The sequence below is a fragment of the Gasterosteus aculeatus genome, chromosome X, assembly GCF_964276395.1.
Source record: "Gasterosteus aculeatus chromosome X, fGasAcu3.hap1.1, whole genome shotgun sequence".
Classification (NCBI taxonomy): domain Eukaryota; kingdom Metazoa; phylum Chordata; class Actinopteri; order Perciformes; family Gasterosteidae; genus Gasterosteus; species Gasterosteus aculeatus.
Genome location: NC_135698.1, coordinates 21,598,676 through 21,613,742, shown reverse-complemented (window position 1 = coordinate 21,613,742; position 15,067 = coordinate 21,598,676). Strand labels below are relative to the sequence as shown.

At 43.7% G+C, this 15,067-nt stretch overlaps 1 protein-coding gene across 3 annotated transcripts in view; it reads left to right on the top strand.

Annotated features, from left to right (window-relative positions):
- The window catches only part of peak1 (pseudopodium-enriched atypical kinase 1), a 63,336-nt gene that overhangs the window by 4,668 nt on the left and 43,601 nt on the right, over positions 1 to 15,067 (top strand). Inside the window, exon 2 of one of the 3 annotated variants that reach the window (XM_040163798.2) lies at positions 6,278 to 6,384. The exons of 1 other annotated variant lie outside the window; for it this stretch is intronic. The gene's annotated coding sequence lies outside the window, so the exon portion shown is untranslated. Of the gene's footprint in view, positions 1 to 6,277; positions 6,385 to 8,104; positions 8,385 to 15,067 lie in introns of those variants that run through there. One more of the 3 variants, XM_078082952.1, reaches the window with a different exon arrangement.

Sequence of the window (15,067 nt, the reverse complement as noted above, 5' to 3'; positions counted from 1 at the left end):
CACAGGACGAGGACGACTGGAGGCGCAGTCTCTTCCACACTACTGGGTTCAATAGGAGGAAATTGGACACCGTTAAATCACTGACTCCAACCCATTAAGTCAGTTGAGGATATGCTGAATAGCTGAACTCTGTGTGGCCTGCCAGGAGAAGAGACCCTTGTAAATCACACGCTTTGTTGAAAGGACAACGATGGACAAGGATTGAGCAGCAGCATGTAGCATTTAGCCAGCTTCAAGTCATTAAGGTCATCCTCAGGGCTAATCGTCCTCATTGTCCTCCATGCATAGCCAAACTTCTGAATGACAAACTGCAAAAAATATATTTGTTTAAATAAAATTGCTACATATGAGCAACCCTTAACTACACGCTGTTGTGCCTTTTTTTTTTTTATTAATTCCATAGTTTGACATGAAGCATCACAAAAGGATTACTTCAACGCAGGGAATGGCTCCATTTCAAGGTGAACACCATAGCCCCAATCTTGAGTTTCACATATTGAAAATATTTCTTTAATGTGTAACCGAAATGTTTTATAGAAGAGGTGGTCAAAGAGAAAATGTTGTACGCATTGATATGTGCATATTGTTTCTTGAAAGAAAAATATTCACTTGAATCAATAGTTCTACTTTATGCAACCGAGATCCCTCCAAAAAAAAAAGAAACAATGTCACATTCAAATAATTTCTATGAGTCACATTCTGATGGCAGACAACCGGAAATCATCTGCCAAGCTAGCACACAAATAGTCACACAAACATATGCACAGTGCACTTGAGGTTGTTTGTGAATCATTAACAGAATTGTCCCCGTCTCCCGGATCAAATACCCTGACGGGATGTGAAATGACTGCGTCACTGGGATCGGCTCCTTCCTCATGTGCCATCTCGCGACAAGCAGCCTATCGAAGACTGATCAAGGACTCCTCAGTCTGAAGACTGGGCTGACCAGGCATCACTGATGGAATGAAACCAGCTTAACAACAAGCGTATTGGTCGCTTCATCTAACATAGCTCTAAGTTCATTTTAAAATTAGCATTTGAGTTGTCAAAACAAATCTGCTGTCTGTAACGTTGCCGTCTCGATGTGGAACTGAATGTTCCTTGGGAGGCTTCTGAATTCCGGTGGGTTACGTTGATTTTTTCCGACATCTTGCCACCTGGATGGCTTTTGGTACGGCGCTATGTTTATTGCCCGATAGCGGCGTAAAGTACTGTGAGCCAAAACCTGCAGCTGCCAACACGAGTTACATCAAGACTAGACATCCAAAACAAAGCACTCCAGCAACTGGGCTCCAGCTCGGCCCCACTGCAGACAGGACGTCTCTGGGTACGGCTTCCAGCCCAAACTGCACTTCATCGGCTCCACTGACCTTCTAAAGACTGAGAAGGAGAGAAGGCGTTTTTTTGGTTATGAAACGACCTTCATGAATATTTCCAATCGTACTATATAATAAATATATATATATATATATATATATATATATAATTTTAATTCTCATTTAGCAAGGGCAACATTTTCAGTCAACTGAGGAATGCTGAAGCAAAACGTCTGTTCGCATTGATTCTTTATTCACGTGTCCAGAGATAACTTGAGGCAGATATTAAAATATATATGAATAGTTAGTAGTAGTTAACCCTTTGTCAGACAAAAATGTGTGTAAAATCAGTGAGTGACAAACTGAGGGAGAGCAGGGAAAGGAAATGCAGCTGAATGAATACGTTGCGTGATTTAAATAGCGTTAATTTTTTTTTAAATACACCAACGCAATGTGTGCTTAAAATTAGCCTGTGTGGGAAACACGTCCATATCACGGTATTTAGAAAGATTCTGATCGTATTGCTTTTTCAAGTGAACACATTAATTCATTGAGCCCAAAAAGTACTGCCAGCTACCCAATCAGCTGATCGCCGTTTGCTGGCCACTTGCTTGTAACTGGCAGGTGTGTTAGCTCGTTAGCGCGTTAGCTTGTTGTGGCTGCTAGTGTTATCACCAGAGGCTCAACAGACTTTGCGATAAATCGTTTTCTGATCCAAGTTAACTTGCGTCGGATTTTCCAAAACCATGCAAAAGACACCGCTCCTTTCTTGGACACAAGTTGAGTTGCATCTCTGGTCTCTCGTTGTTCCTCCTGTGTCGCTCTTTTCCGTGTTTCCATGTAGCATCAGAGCAACTTCTTGTTGTGAGCTTTACCCAGCATGCAGTTTGGCGGAGTCATTTTTATAAATGTTCTTTATAAAAATGTAATTATATTGTACATTGAGCACATTTCGGTCTTTAGTCACGCACTCCTGCCACACATCCAATTTCTCTCGCAAAAAAGGTTCCTCTTCAACCTCCCCGTTGACCGTATCATCCACCCACCATCCCTTCGGCCGTATGGTCACCCCCGACAAAATCTCACTCCATGTTTTTTCCAAGTTAAGAGCTCTGCAGTTATTAGTGTTACAAATAGTTTGTGTCACAAGCTGTTGTGTTTGACCCTGTTAAAGAGTGTTTGTTACGGGTTATTCATTGTTGTTATAACCATGACTTAATCTCAACACACGTAAGACAAGTAGCTCCGACCGCTCCTCGATTTACGCGTAACACCGGTATGAACACTACGTGAGAAATTCATACCGAACCGTTTGAATCGGTATACATATCTATGGATATACCGTCCAGCTCTACTGAGATCTCATTATATTCGTGCATGCCAAATATCAGTAACTGCATCACTCCCCGGTTGTGTAAGCGTTTGTAGTCTGTTGTGTGATGTAATCTGGATCACGCAAAGAGCAACATGGCAAGAAAATCAAACACTCCCATTGCTTGAAACCCCCTGCCTGCACGCAGGGGCCATAGCTATATCGGGTTCCTCTAGGCGGTCTTAGGTCTGGAATGAGAACGTGACGCGTCCGTCTGAGAATGGTGTGAAAGAGGGAAGGAGCCCCCGTCCTCTTTCAGACATTAGTTTGTAAATTTGGCGTTCAGGCTAACTGCTTGCTTGTGAAACTTGTGCGTGCGAGTGTGTGATTGCAATAGCTGTTGGCTTTTTTGCCCAGATATTGTCAGTGAGCCGATAGGTATGGGCCATTCGAGGAGGAGGTGGAGGTGCTGCGATCCAGGGGATCGTTGACTGACAGGAACAGAGGCTGTGCACAAACTGACCAATGAGCAGGAGGCCAGCAAAGACCCCAGCACAACACAGTGCGCCGTTAATTTCGTATGTGTGGACTCGAGGCTGGGACGGTGTGGTGCAAGTTCAAAGGGAAACGTAGGGATCGGGTTCTTCTTCGGCACTGTCGCATCAAGGAGGAGTTTCAGTCAAAATGTGAATGCACACACACACACACACACACATACATACAAGTGTGTATTTATTCTGGCTCGCATGTTCATCCCTTATGCCAGTACATCAGCCCTCTGGGCGAGTGCTGGAGCAAAGCCCCTCCACCGACACATGATGGGGAGTCCGATCAGAAGAAATCCTTTTCTTTGTTTGTTTCTGGATTGGCAGGGTGGTCTTCTGGGGTGGAAGGAGCACTCAAGAGATTCTATTTGCTGCTTTGTGAAATGTCCTTGCTTTGGGTCGCCATTTTGGTTTCATGTGCCATTGTGAATGTGGAACAGGTTAAGTTGTTATGAAGTGTAAAAAAAAGGGATCCAAAACGTTCCAAGGGTTTGCTCAAAGTCATTTTGATGTGCTTTTTATTAGGATGGTCACAATGGCAGCTCTTTTTTGAGGGGGGGGGGGACAGTAAATGATTTTGTTCAAAACTGTTAACATCTGTTAAATAATTATTTAATGAACTGAATAAGCAGGAATGAATGTTATTTCTTTTCTATTTTAATGCCTCTACAGCAAAAACCAAAGTGGCAGGTAAGTTGCTTTGGATAAAAGCGTCAGCTAATGACTAGTAATGTAATATAGCATGTTTTCTAATTCAATAAAAGAATAGTCTAAATAAAATAGATGGTACCTGCTTCTTTTATACTCACGTCTGGATTAGATGCATTAAAAATATAAAGCATAGTATTTTTGCATTTTCTTACCCATGTCAGTATTTCTTACAATTTAAGAAAGCTTTAGCTTATATTGCCCCCCACCCCCCTTCGTTTCAGGGTTTGCTACAATAATATAATGATATAGAGATCAATGCAATGAGTGGCTAAAAGAACATAATACACGGTGATTGTAAAGTTGAAGAGGGAGATTCTCTCCATTATTGTCCCTACTTGCCTGTAGTGTGAGTTTGTTGCTGACTGCATCACTCCTCCACTCGTCTGTATTGTCTTTTGGCTTGAATGGTTATTTTCCAAAGGTCATGGTCAACTTTGGGTTGTTGCTGCTTTGGGAGTAGTGTCTTGGTCTGAAGACATGCTCCATGGTCTGCTGCAAACAGTCGGCCTCCCAGCCCACTTAGTCTGCACACACAGCCAATCCAGGCACAGGAAACATCTGTGCATTTCACGCAGATACCCAAATGTTGTTGGTTCGGAGTGCTGCTCCCATCCATCAGTGTCATTTGTTGTCTGAAAAGATACTTATTTGCATAAAATGGTACAAAATAAAACAAGTTGATTAGAATTGGAGGTAAATGCCTCTTCCTGTATCTTTCTGACAGTTATTTCCTTTAGTTTAAAACAAATTTTCTTTGAGCCACATTTTTCTGCTGCTTTATAAACCCGCCAAGAGCCTGCAAAATTATGACATATATGGTTTGAGGGCTAGAACCATGCAAAGCCTTTGATTCAGGTTTGGTTGTCCTTGGCATTCTTAGTCTTAGCCTGAGGCGAGGATCAAAGCTCCATGTCATGGCTCACGGCCTAACCTCTCGTGTACTGTCAACTACAGTATCCTAGCAGGTTGCCTAAAAACTCTTGGTTCTGGTCTCAGAGGGATCGTTTCCTAAACTGATCATAAAACTTGTTCACTGTGGCATCATAGCAGCAACCTGTAAAACAAGAGTGCCCGCGGAGGCATTACAGCTCAGGCGCAGCTCAGCGAGTGGGTGCAAACTGCAGGAGCAGTGTTGGGCTGCAATAAAATGGATGGCATCACAGTAGCAGTAAGCTGGTGTGCTCTGTATCAGCTCTGATTAGGGTTGCTTAACAGTCATAAAGGCAGACATATGGAGCTCCTTGGCTATCTGCCAACGTGGAAATACTGTATTGCACTGCTAATTGGAGCCCGAGGAAGGAAGTGGCTGTGGCTAAAACCTGGAGCAAAGGTAAGCCCAGACAAATGCCCTGATTCTCCAGCTAATTATTACACTTTCTTTTTGTATGTCTGATACCTGTGCCAACTTGTTACTTTGTACTGTAGAACTACTTTGTACAATTTATGTTTGTGGGGTTAAAGGGGGACTGCTGCTATAATGTGTAACAATCAGTGTATATGTTGCTGTTGAAAAAATATATCAATATTCTGGTACTGGTTCTGACCTGGTTATGGCTTGTTTGGGCCCCATGTTTCCAAAGATTTGAACATTATACATGCACATTCACAAAAACCTCTGCTTGACACCTGATGTGTTCACACGAGTACACTGCGCCCTCCTCCCCACACCCTCCGCCAACTGGCAGCCAATATTAGTGTTGGATTTGACTTTAAAGCCAGAGTCACGTTAAGCAAGTGGACCCTCTTAAAAGGATTTCAGTGTAAACTGACTTAATACCTCTAAAACCCTTGGCTCTAATATTTTAGAAACACTAGCTGGGCTTCACGCAAACAATTCCTTATATAGCTTGCTTTGCTGCCCCCAAAAACTGCAGCGAAACCAGAATGCCATGCCTGTCGGGGTGGATTTATGGCGAGGGAGTGGTTCATGTGTTATTCCTGCTGAGTCATGGTTTTTAACGAGAATCGTGACTTAGGTTTGTTAGGTTGTTGTCATTGGCTTCTTTGACTGGGCGATGATCACCTCGGAGCAGTGTTTCCAGGCCCGTCCTCAGAGAAAAACAACCTAAACTTTTATATTTATATGTATTCCTGTGTGCCTGGCACACCCTTTGCATGGAGCAAACCGGTGCCAGCAGGCAGCGGCGCTTTACAGCCTAGTTTGGTTTTAATTGAGATGATTGAGCAGCTTTCTTTTTGGGTCTACCGCTCCTCCATCTCTGTGCCGCTAACACCCACCAGCGTCTCTGTTGCTTTCTCCAGCCGTAGAATACAGTTATAAGTATCACTCATTTTGAATTAGCCTCACATTAGAGTGTGAGCCCGCCAGGAGCACTTGGTGGTGACATTAAGCTGATGTCTGCCCTCTCGCCTCTTGCCTCTCTTGTCTGCAGGAGAGTTGGCCGTGGCCTCCAGTTGCCCCGTGGCTTTGAACCCTCAGCAGGTTCTGGTGCTTTCAGGCCAGCGGCACTCGACACAACGGCGCTGCGTAGCCCGGCAGGTAAGCGGAGCAAAACCATCCTGTTTCCTGTCGTCATCGCCTGTAAGGCTCCGCAGTTAATCACATCAAAAAGCGTTTTGTATATTGCAGAAAGATCTGACTGCACATCAAAGAATGACACCGGTGTTTTCTATGAATGGATGCGCTTCTTTAAGAGCTTGGGCTGGGTCGGGGACCGTTGGTGTTGTTGGCTTGTAAAGGCCAACGGGACATGAGTAATGTTGGTTTGAACAAATAAAGTAGAGCGTGAGTACACAACCACCTACAACATCCCCACAACAAGGCAAACGCTGCACATTCTTCATCATTACAGACGGGCTGGATTGGTTGTGTTAATAACTGTAACGTGGTTCACATGATATTTGAAGTACTCGTGTGTCAGACTTCTGCCCATGCTGCTTAGTTCTGTAAGTATCGCTACTCATGTCTGCCACATGGAACGACTACAAAGCAGCGACCTCATCCTGTTAACATCTGTAACAGTACTCAGGCGCCTTCACACTACACCATCCTAGTTTTTTGGGCTCTTAAACAAAAGCCCCGTGTCGCAGTGTTAATTTCGTCGACGAAAACTATGACGAAAAATGTTCCCTAACGACTTTTTTTCCCGAGACGAAAACGATCTTAAAATAAAAACTGACTAAATCTATTCTAACTTTCGTTAACGAGACGAGACGAACATGTTGGAGGTTGACAAAGTCACGACACTTTTTTCCCCCTAAATTCGAACTCAGCTGACAGACAACAGCTCATGTGATGATGTTTCACACGTCATTTATATCAGCTCACACAAACACTTCAACCGCTTGTTCTTGGCCTCCGTCACATTTTACAACCCACTGAGACCCGCGAGTCAAAACGTTTGCCGACCCTATAGACCTGTCCTATAGGAGGGACATCTATAGGCCTGTCCTAGGAGGGACATCTATAGGCCTGTCCTATAGGAGGGACATCTATAGGCCTGTCCTATAGGAGGGACATCTATAGGCCTGTCCTATAGGAGGGACATCAATGGACAACCAAGTACTGCAAGCTAGGTCCCTGGGCCTGAGAAGGGAAGAAAAGGAGTTTCAGGAATCAGGAAACATTTATTTGCCAAAATATGTCAAACATACAAGGAATTTGTCTTGGCGGTTGGTGTGCGACAGTAGACAGACAAGACAACAGTGCAAAGTAATAAAATAAAGTAAAATGAAATGCTAATGCAATGGGTTAGTAGAATAAGGCTATGGGTTAGTATAAAACAAGGGAATAAAGTTACAAATTTTAAATATTAAAAAAGTTAAAAAGAAAAATATTAAGCATAAAGTGCACTAACAAACAAGTAACAGACAAGTAACAAAGTGACGAGTAATTAATATGGCTATTGTGACTAAAACTAAAAAGGATTAAAATGACTAAATGTGACTCAAACTAAAAAGGATTAAAATGACTAAATGTGACTAAAACTAATATGCATTTTCGTCTTAAGACCAAGACTAAATAAAAAATAGCTGCCAAAATTTACACTGCCATGTCGGTTGCAACCGACATGTCGAAGCGACATGCAACCGAGGACTCCCTGTGAACCGTTTTCTGTTCAGAGGCGATCTCCGAGAGGCAGGCTGATGCATTCCACAGAGCTGGCATGATAAATATCTGGACCTTTCGGGGAGTCTCCCGGAAGCCTCAGCCAATGGTAGCGCACGACACAAGTTGTGGGGAAGCTCTGCAAACTGTCAGCTGTGTGTTGCATTTGCAGCCAGGGGGAGACTGGATGAATAGTCGGGACTTGTGGAAACGACGTGAGGGGGCATGTTATTACATAGCTTACTCTTTTTAGGATACGCTCATCCCTCTCATGCAGGGAAATGATTTCACTCCTTTTGACTTCACCGGTTCACCGAGGTATTTTAAAACAAAGCTCGGCAGCTATTTCAGGCCACGTTTTGGTTTTTGTTCCGATTTGGAAGTTACCACATCTACTTTGATGGCTGTGCCGGCTCCGTTGTGTTTTGCCAGTAAGTCCCTTTGTATTTAATGTCATCGCTGGTCTATTTCACACTGACAAAACATACTTCTCATTCCTTTTTTCTCTCCTCCTCCCCCCTGGCACGATTAATTTGCTGTTGTGTCTTGCAAACATACCGTGCTCGTGTTGCTGCACGACATCTCGACTGGTTTGTTTTTGGTACAAAGGAGCATACAGCACGCAATTGTATCAATGCAAATACTTCAAACTAAATAGTAAAGCAGGGTGCCCTGGTTTCTGTGACCCAGTTAATCTGGTCGCATCACGTGCACTGAGGCCTAACTAGAGCCACAGCGAAAATCCCACAGTTGTAGTTCAACGGAGTCTATAACGGCTCGAGTGTAACGGGACTTGTGAGTTCGCCATCACGTCTCTAAGAGGATCTTCAGGGCGAGATGATCTGAGTGGGTTGTTTTTGGTGTAATTATCCTCCAACTGCTGATTCACGGATAGCGAGGTCATTAGCTTCTATGTGTTCAAGAGGACGCAGGAATGTTGCATCCACTCTTCTCGATTTCCTCTGTGGAGCTTAATTAGAGCGTTTGGAGATGGGGGGGGGGGTCTCCTGGGTAATAATTATCTGTGAATACGATAGCAGCAGTGGTGAAGTCTGAGCGGTATTACAGTTAAAAGCACATGTGTGGCGTATTTTTTGACGTTTTAGTAGAGCGATGTCTTCTAAGGGAGAATCCTCCAGCTAAGGATTAATACGCAAGGAAGACTTTTTTCAAAAGAAATAAATGTCTCCCGGCTTCTGGCCCTTGCTATTAACAGTTCGGCCGACGGGGAGGGGGGGGTAGTTTTCCAGCTTTCTGTTATAATGGTATGTGAAACCCTGGGATACTAGAAGATGCGTCCACAAATGCCAAATTCTAGTGTTATCACTGCATAGAATGAAGACTGTAATCCATGTAAACATGGATTTACCGGACGGTATATGCTCTGTTTAAATGGCCGAGGCTTTTCTACAGTCAAAATGTGGCGTCAAGGTCCTTGTGGAGTTTCCGACCACTCTGAGTCTCTGTGTGCATTGACTGGCAGTATTCATGTATAGATCCATCAAGATTACATATTGTTGACTCATGGGGGATCTTTAAGTTACTCTGCTTATTGATTGCTTCATTTCCCCGCTGTGATTGTCCTTGATAAATGGATCCGGATGTGCCTGCTGCTTCACCAGCACTCACATAAAGTGCCCTTTGCTATCTTGCTCCGACCGTAAACAATGTGGTGTTTTTCCCATTAGGACCTCATTGATAAGTTCTGAATCAATTAGACCATAGAAAGTATCTAACTTCCAGGAAATGTAGTGTAAAAGTAGAAAAAAAGATGGGCATTTTGTTAATGCACTGCCCTTGAAGCCCCTTGTCAGTGGAGATCAATAAACGAGTGTTTGTCGGAAACATGTGTTCCCATCATACTCCTGCTCTGCCTCTCTTTCTCAATCCCAGAGTCTGTCCCCACAGGCCCACTAAGTGGACTGTGTAAACCAGCAGCTGCAGGAGTTCCCATCACGGTCCACTGTAAAGCCTCTGCTGCTGCTGTTATTACTAGTGGTAATTATTATTCAGCCTCCCATCAATATTTGCATCATTTTTTGTTGTGTGACCGCATTGAACGTATTCTTAATCAATTGCACTTCTGGCCATCTTGGGGGAGGGGTCTAATGCTCAATCTAACGTTTCCTTCCTGTTTCTCAAGCGTCTTTTGGGGGAAGCTTTTCCTATTTTAATTTAGCAGAGGATGTCCCATTCAACTCTTTAAGTGACAATCGTTTACACAATGTGATTGCTGATGTATTTATTGGCACCTGCACATTAATAAGAGTGACCTTTAAATGGCTTTAAATGTTTAAATCAATTTCTTGCTTTCTCTTGCTGATGGAGCAAAGGTCGAGTAGTAAAATGACGTCAGATTGACATCCGTAACCCTTCGAGGTCCACTGGCAGCATTGGTGGATTTAAGTACCCCATTCAAACTGGTTTGGGTGGGATGAGTGGCAGTCGACCCTAAATTCCACCAGGCCGCGACCCCCACGCTCCCTCCACGCTGTTTGCTATAGATATCCCCGGCCTGTTTCACCTTCGTTATGGTAGGAATGTGCCTTCGCATGAGAAGAGGTCTTCCTTCCTCATCGCCAGTCTCGAGTCAAGGCTGCTACGTTATGGAGACGCTTTCCCACGCATGCAACCATGCCCCCATCTATCAGTGTGGAATGTTGATATTTGTGATTTGTGATCCAGACTTTTTAGAGGAGGTTATCTTGTTCGTCAAAGCTTTACTTTGCTTTACTTACTCTGGTTTCTAAATAAACCACCATGGATGAATGACTTGGGTTTAAAATGAAAAAAAGCTTTTTTTGTTGTCACAATTAGTTGTCATATTTCTAATAAGGATAAATCTTACGGACTTTTCCTGCTGTTGACACCATTAGCTTGACTTTGAAGTTGTTTTCTGACATCGATACCGGCCCCCACTCAAAAAGCCGTCCCATCGTCGGCCAGTCTGTTGCACCTCAACGCCGTTGATTAAGCTGCTTTCCCACGTGCTTACTAACCCATAAATGGTTTGTTAATTTTTCTATTTTTCTTTTTTCTGTGAGGGGAAAAAAAAGCAGCTCCTTCGGCAAAGCGTTGCGGTCAATTTGATCTCTGAGCACATCTGCATTATCCTGATGCAGGGATATTCCTCATAATGTATCCAGGAACAGCCTTGGCATGGAGCGGGTTAGTCATCTTTACCCATCTGCGATTTAATATTCTGTCAACAAAATCCTGTTATCTTGGTTTCCTTATCTTTCTAGCTCAGTAATGTTAATCATCTGGAGGGAACTGAAGTCAATGAATATTAATCCCCGCTAAATGGAAAAGGTTCTGGCGCGGTTGGCTGAACATGGACTCTCCCCCCCGCTACATCATGCTGTCAGATTAGATGTGCGGATTATTTATCAGTTTCTGAATTATTGCAGTCGTTGCTCAAGATGCAGATAAGCGGTTTAAAAGAAATAAAAAAAACCATATTCACCTTTACTTAACTGATGTGGTTACTTTACACTGTGACACGTAATGTGTGTGTTTCAGATGCATCGGTCACCAGTCTGCAGGCGACTTTCTACTTGAGCCGAGCCCTTTAGTCAGACCCCATTGTTTCACTGTTCAGTCGGCCTCGTCTCTTCAGTTTCAGTCGATTACCATTTGTATGGAACATACTAAAAGATCCGTCACTGTTTTCCCAATTGAGTGAAGCCTCTGTCTTTCCTACGGAGCAGCAGTGAGGGTTTGCTTCATGTCAGAAGAGCAGTCTCTGCTCAGTCCCTTCGGTCATGGCCACTAAAGCGTGACCTTGTGTATATATGCAGATCAAGGCTGGAAGAGTACAGTGTAATAGTCTCTATTTTTTGTTGTTTAAAAGCATATTAAGGCTGCCAAATATTTCACTTTATTGCAGGGAGTTGAACAACTTTAGAATCATTCTGAGAGTCGTGTTGCAATATGCCTCCAAGAAAAGAAAATCGTGTTGAATTCAAATCTCATCTCAATCTCATTCTCATACCTGGGGGCCCTTTTGAAAGTCATATTTTTCAATTTGGAAAAGCCAATGAAAGTGGATAGAAACTCTTGGAACATGTGATGGAAAAACAAAGGGTGAAAAGTTTTGACTTATTCACCGTATTTCTCCCAGCTATTCTCCTAAGTGGATGAGCAGACAGATCTTATTGTTACCTCGGCACAGAAACTAACGCGTGATGGATGTCGATCAGCATTGGAGGGGATGTGCAAGGCAGCATAAAGAACGTTGCCTGCGAGGGATTCATCTTCATGTGACTTTTTTTGAGGGGATTTAGCTGTTATTCTAGCCAGAGGTAGAATCTGGGGTCACGTTACGTCCCGCCAGGTTTAATGACATCCTGCTAAACGTATATAATATTGTTTTACCGAAAGGAGCTTTCTTGTGGCTCGCGTATGATGATCGGATGTAAACTACGGTTCTTTCCAGAAGACATTGTCAGTTTTTCATATGCCTGCAGCATATGAAAACGTGTAACTAGAACGGGCGGTACGGCCAGAAATCCATATCACGGTATTTAGAAAGATTCTGACGGTATCCTGGCATGTGACAGTATCGCTTTTTCAAGTGAACACGCTAATTCATTGACCCCGAAAAGGACCGCCAGCTGCCCGAACAGCTGTTCGCCGCTCACTGGCCAACTCTCTCCATCTGACCGGCGAGTTCGCTTGTTAGCGTGTTAGCTCGACAGACTTGCCGTTTTCTGGTGGAAGTTTTGTGAGCATCTCTGGTCTCTCGTTGTTCCTCCTGTGTCGCTCTTTTCCGTTTTTCCATGTAGCAACAGAGTTACTTCTTGTTGTGAGCTTTACCCAGCATGCAGTTCGGCGGCGTCATTTTTATAAATGTGCAATTATTAGTGTTACAAATTGTTTGTGTCATAAGCTGTTGTGTTGTGGTGTTTTACCCTGTTAAAGAGTGACTTTGCTGTTATGAAGTTGTGACCATGACTCAATCTCAAGTCATGTAAGAGAAGCAGCTCTGACCGCTGTTCCCGAGAGATTCTGCTCCATGTTGTATGTGGCCTTGTTGTGACTCCTCTCCACCTCAGAGCGGCCCGTTGGTCCCGCCCTCGTGCATGTTTTTCCAGCTGTGTTTACATGTCAGCTCTCTGGAACTCGAAGGCCATGGTCAGTGCCGTCCTGTATGCCAGACGGTTGACATCTGTCGGGACTTAACACCACTCCTGCTAAATAAGGAGACGCGTTCGTGGTATGACATTTGTGTTCATTCGTTTTGTTTGATGCTTATGTCTATGTTGACTTCCTGATTGCTCATCTTATTTCCTTCATAGTTTTAACTTCAAAATGAAGAATCATCTTTGAGAAACTATAGATATTTACATGAACAGTGAATGAGGTTCTTCTCACCAAAAGGTTCAACTTCTATGTCATTTCAATGAGAATGGTTACCCAGTAATCCTTGTGTTTTCATTTTATGCAGCCAGTAATTCTTGAAGGGCCAGGTTAATATTTTGAATCCAGCTGATGTACAGTAGATACCATCAACTAGACACTGCATGTTAGTTGAGATGGATATACCTCGTTATTTTGTAAAGTCAGCTGGACATTAATGTATTACTCAATGCAAAAATATTCACATGAGTTCATTCTGCCTCCCAAAAGGTTTGGGACATATTACTCCAAGACATATTGGAGCTGATCTCTCCATTTATTTCCCCCACAATCTCATCATAAGCCAAGATCTCATATGGAAATACACAAAGAGAAGCCTCCCGTAATGTTGTGCTTGCTTGTATCTACAGACCTTTCCAGGCCTTGTTTTGTGTTGACGAATGTAAATTCGACTCTATACCTGCGTCATTTAACATTATCCTCGTCAACTTGATTTTTTTTCTCATTTTATTTTATTCGTGACCCGACTGGCTCTTTTTATAATGCAGATGGACTGCAGTGAAAAAGGAGTTGGTCTTCAACCAAAGCAGAAACCAGATAGAGACCTGAGCCAGTAATGTCATCAAGATGTAAACTGAATGAGAGACGATGAGGCAGAAGGAATACGGCGGGAACGTGCTGGGGGTCTTTGTTTCTCTTCTTGTAGCATCGCTACGGTATGTGCCGCTGCCGGGGCTTTGCTGTGAAGTGATTCCCTGCCGGCCGTCCTCCACTGAGACAAGTGGCGGGGAAGAGATGCATGGTGGAGTGGCAAGAACGGGCATTGGACACGGATGAAGAGGAAGGAGTCGTGCGTTGGTTTTTTCCATTTTTTTCAACATGTTTGTAATAATTAAAAACGTGTATGTTTAACCCTTTTAAAGGCTTCTTCTTAGTTAGCATCGCTGGTTTAATGGATCACGGTTTAGAGGCTCCCTTTACAGGGGTAACATCAACTAGCATGTAACCCACAGGATAAGCGGCATGCGCACTGGACTACCCTATATGACAGCATTAAAAAGTAAATGGTAAATGGACTGTGCTTGTATAGCGCTTTTCTAGCTTTACTGGCCACTTCATTAAAAACAATCATGACTGCTTGCGAGGCCTGTAAATGAACCTCAGCGCTCTCCGTTAGCTCAGCCTTGCCCCCCCCCCCCCCCTTGTATTATTTCATTATTTGTATTCCTCCTCCCTCTTCACATCAGTACTCTTTGTCTCTGCCTGCTTTCTGCCTCGCTCTCGTGTGTCTCCGTTTCTCCGAGGCCCGTCACAGGTTCTTATCACGTATTTAGTCTGAGACGGGCCCTCAGGGACTCGCTGCAATCAGCCGGAGCCAACACGAGCAGACTATGAAGAGGACATTATTCTGTGCCGCTCCGACAATCACGGCCCTCTTCCCTCCCTTCACCTCCCCCAATTGTTGTGGAGAGGAACTCATTGTTTTTTACTCAGGGTATTCATTTCTCTCTATAAATGGGCCCTGCTCATGAAAGTGGATCCAGGGAGTGCAGTGCCAGAGACTTCTTTGAAATGTTAAAAGGAATGTGCAGAAAGGAGACAGTCTGTGGAACGTTTGAGATTACTGCAGTTCTCTTTTGAATTTAGGGAGGATGTTATGCAGAGATTAGTTTGGAATGAGGCGATCTCTCAAAGCAAGTATGTGTCTCTGCAGTTAGACGTTTTACAGCGTCAGGTAGAATTTGTGGACCCT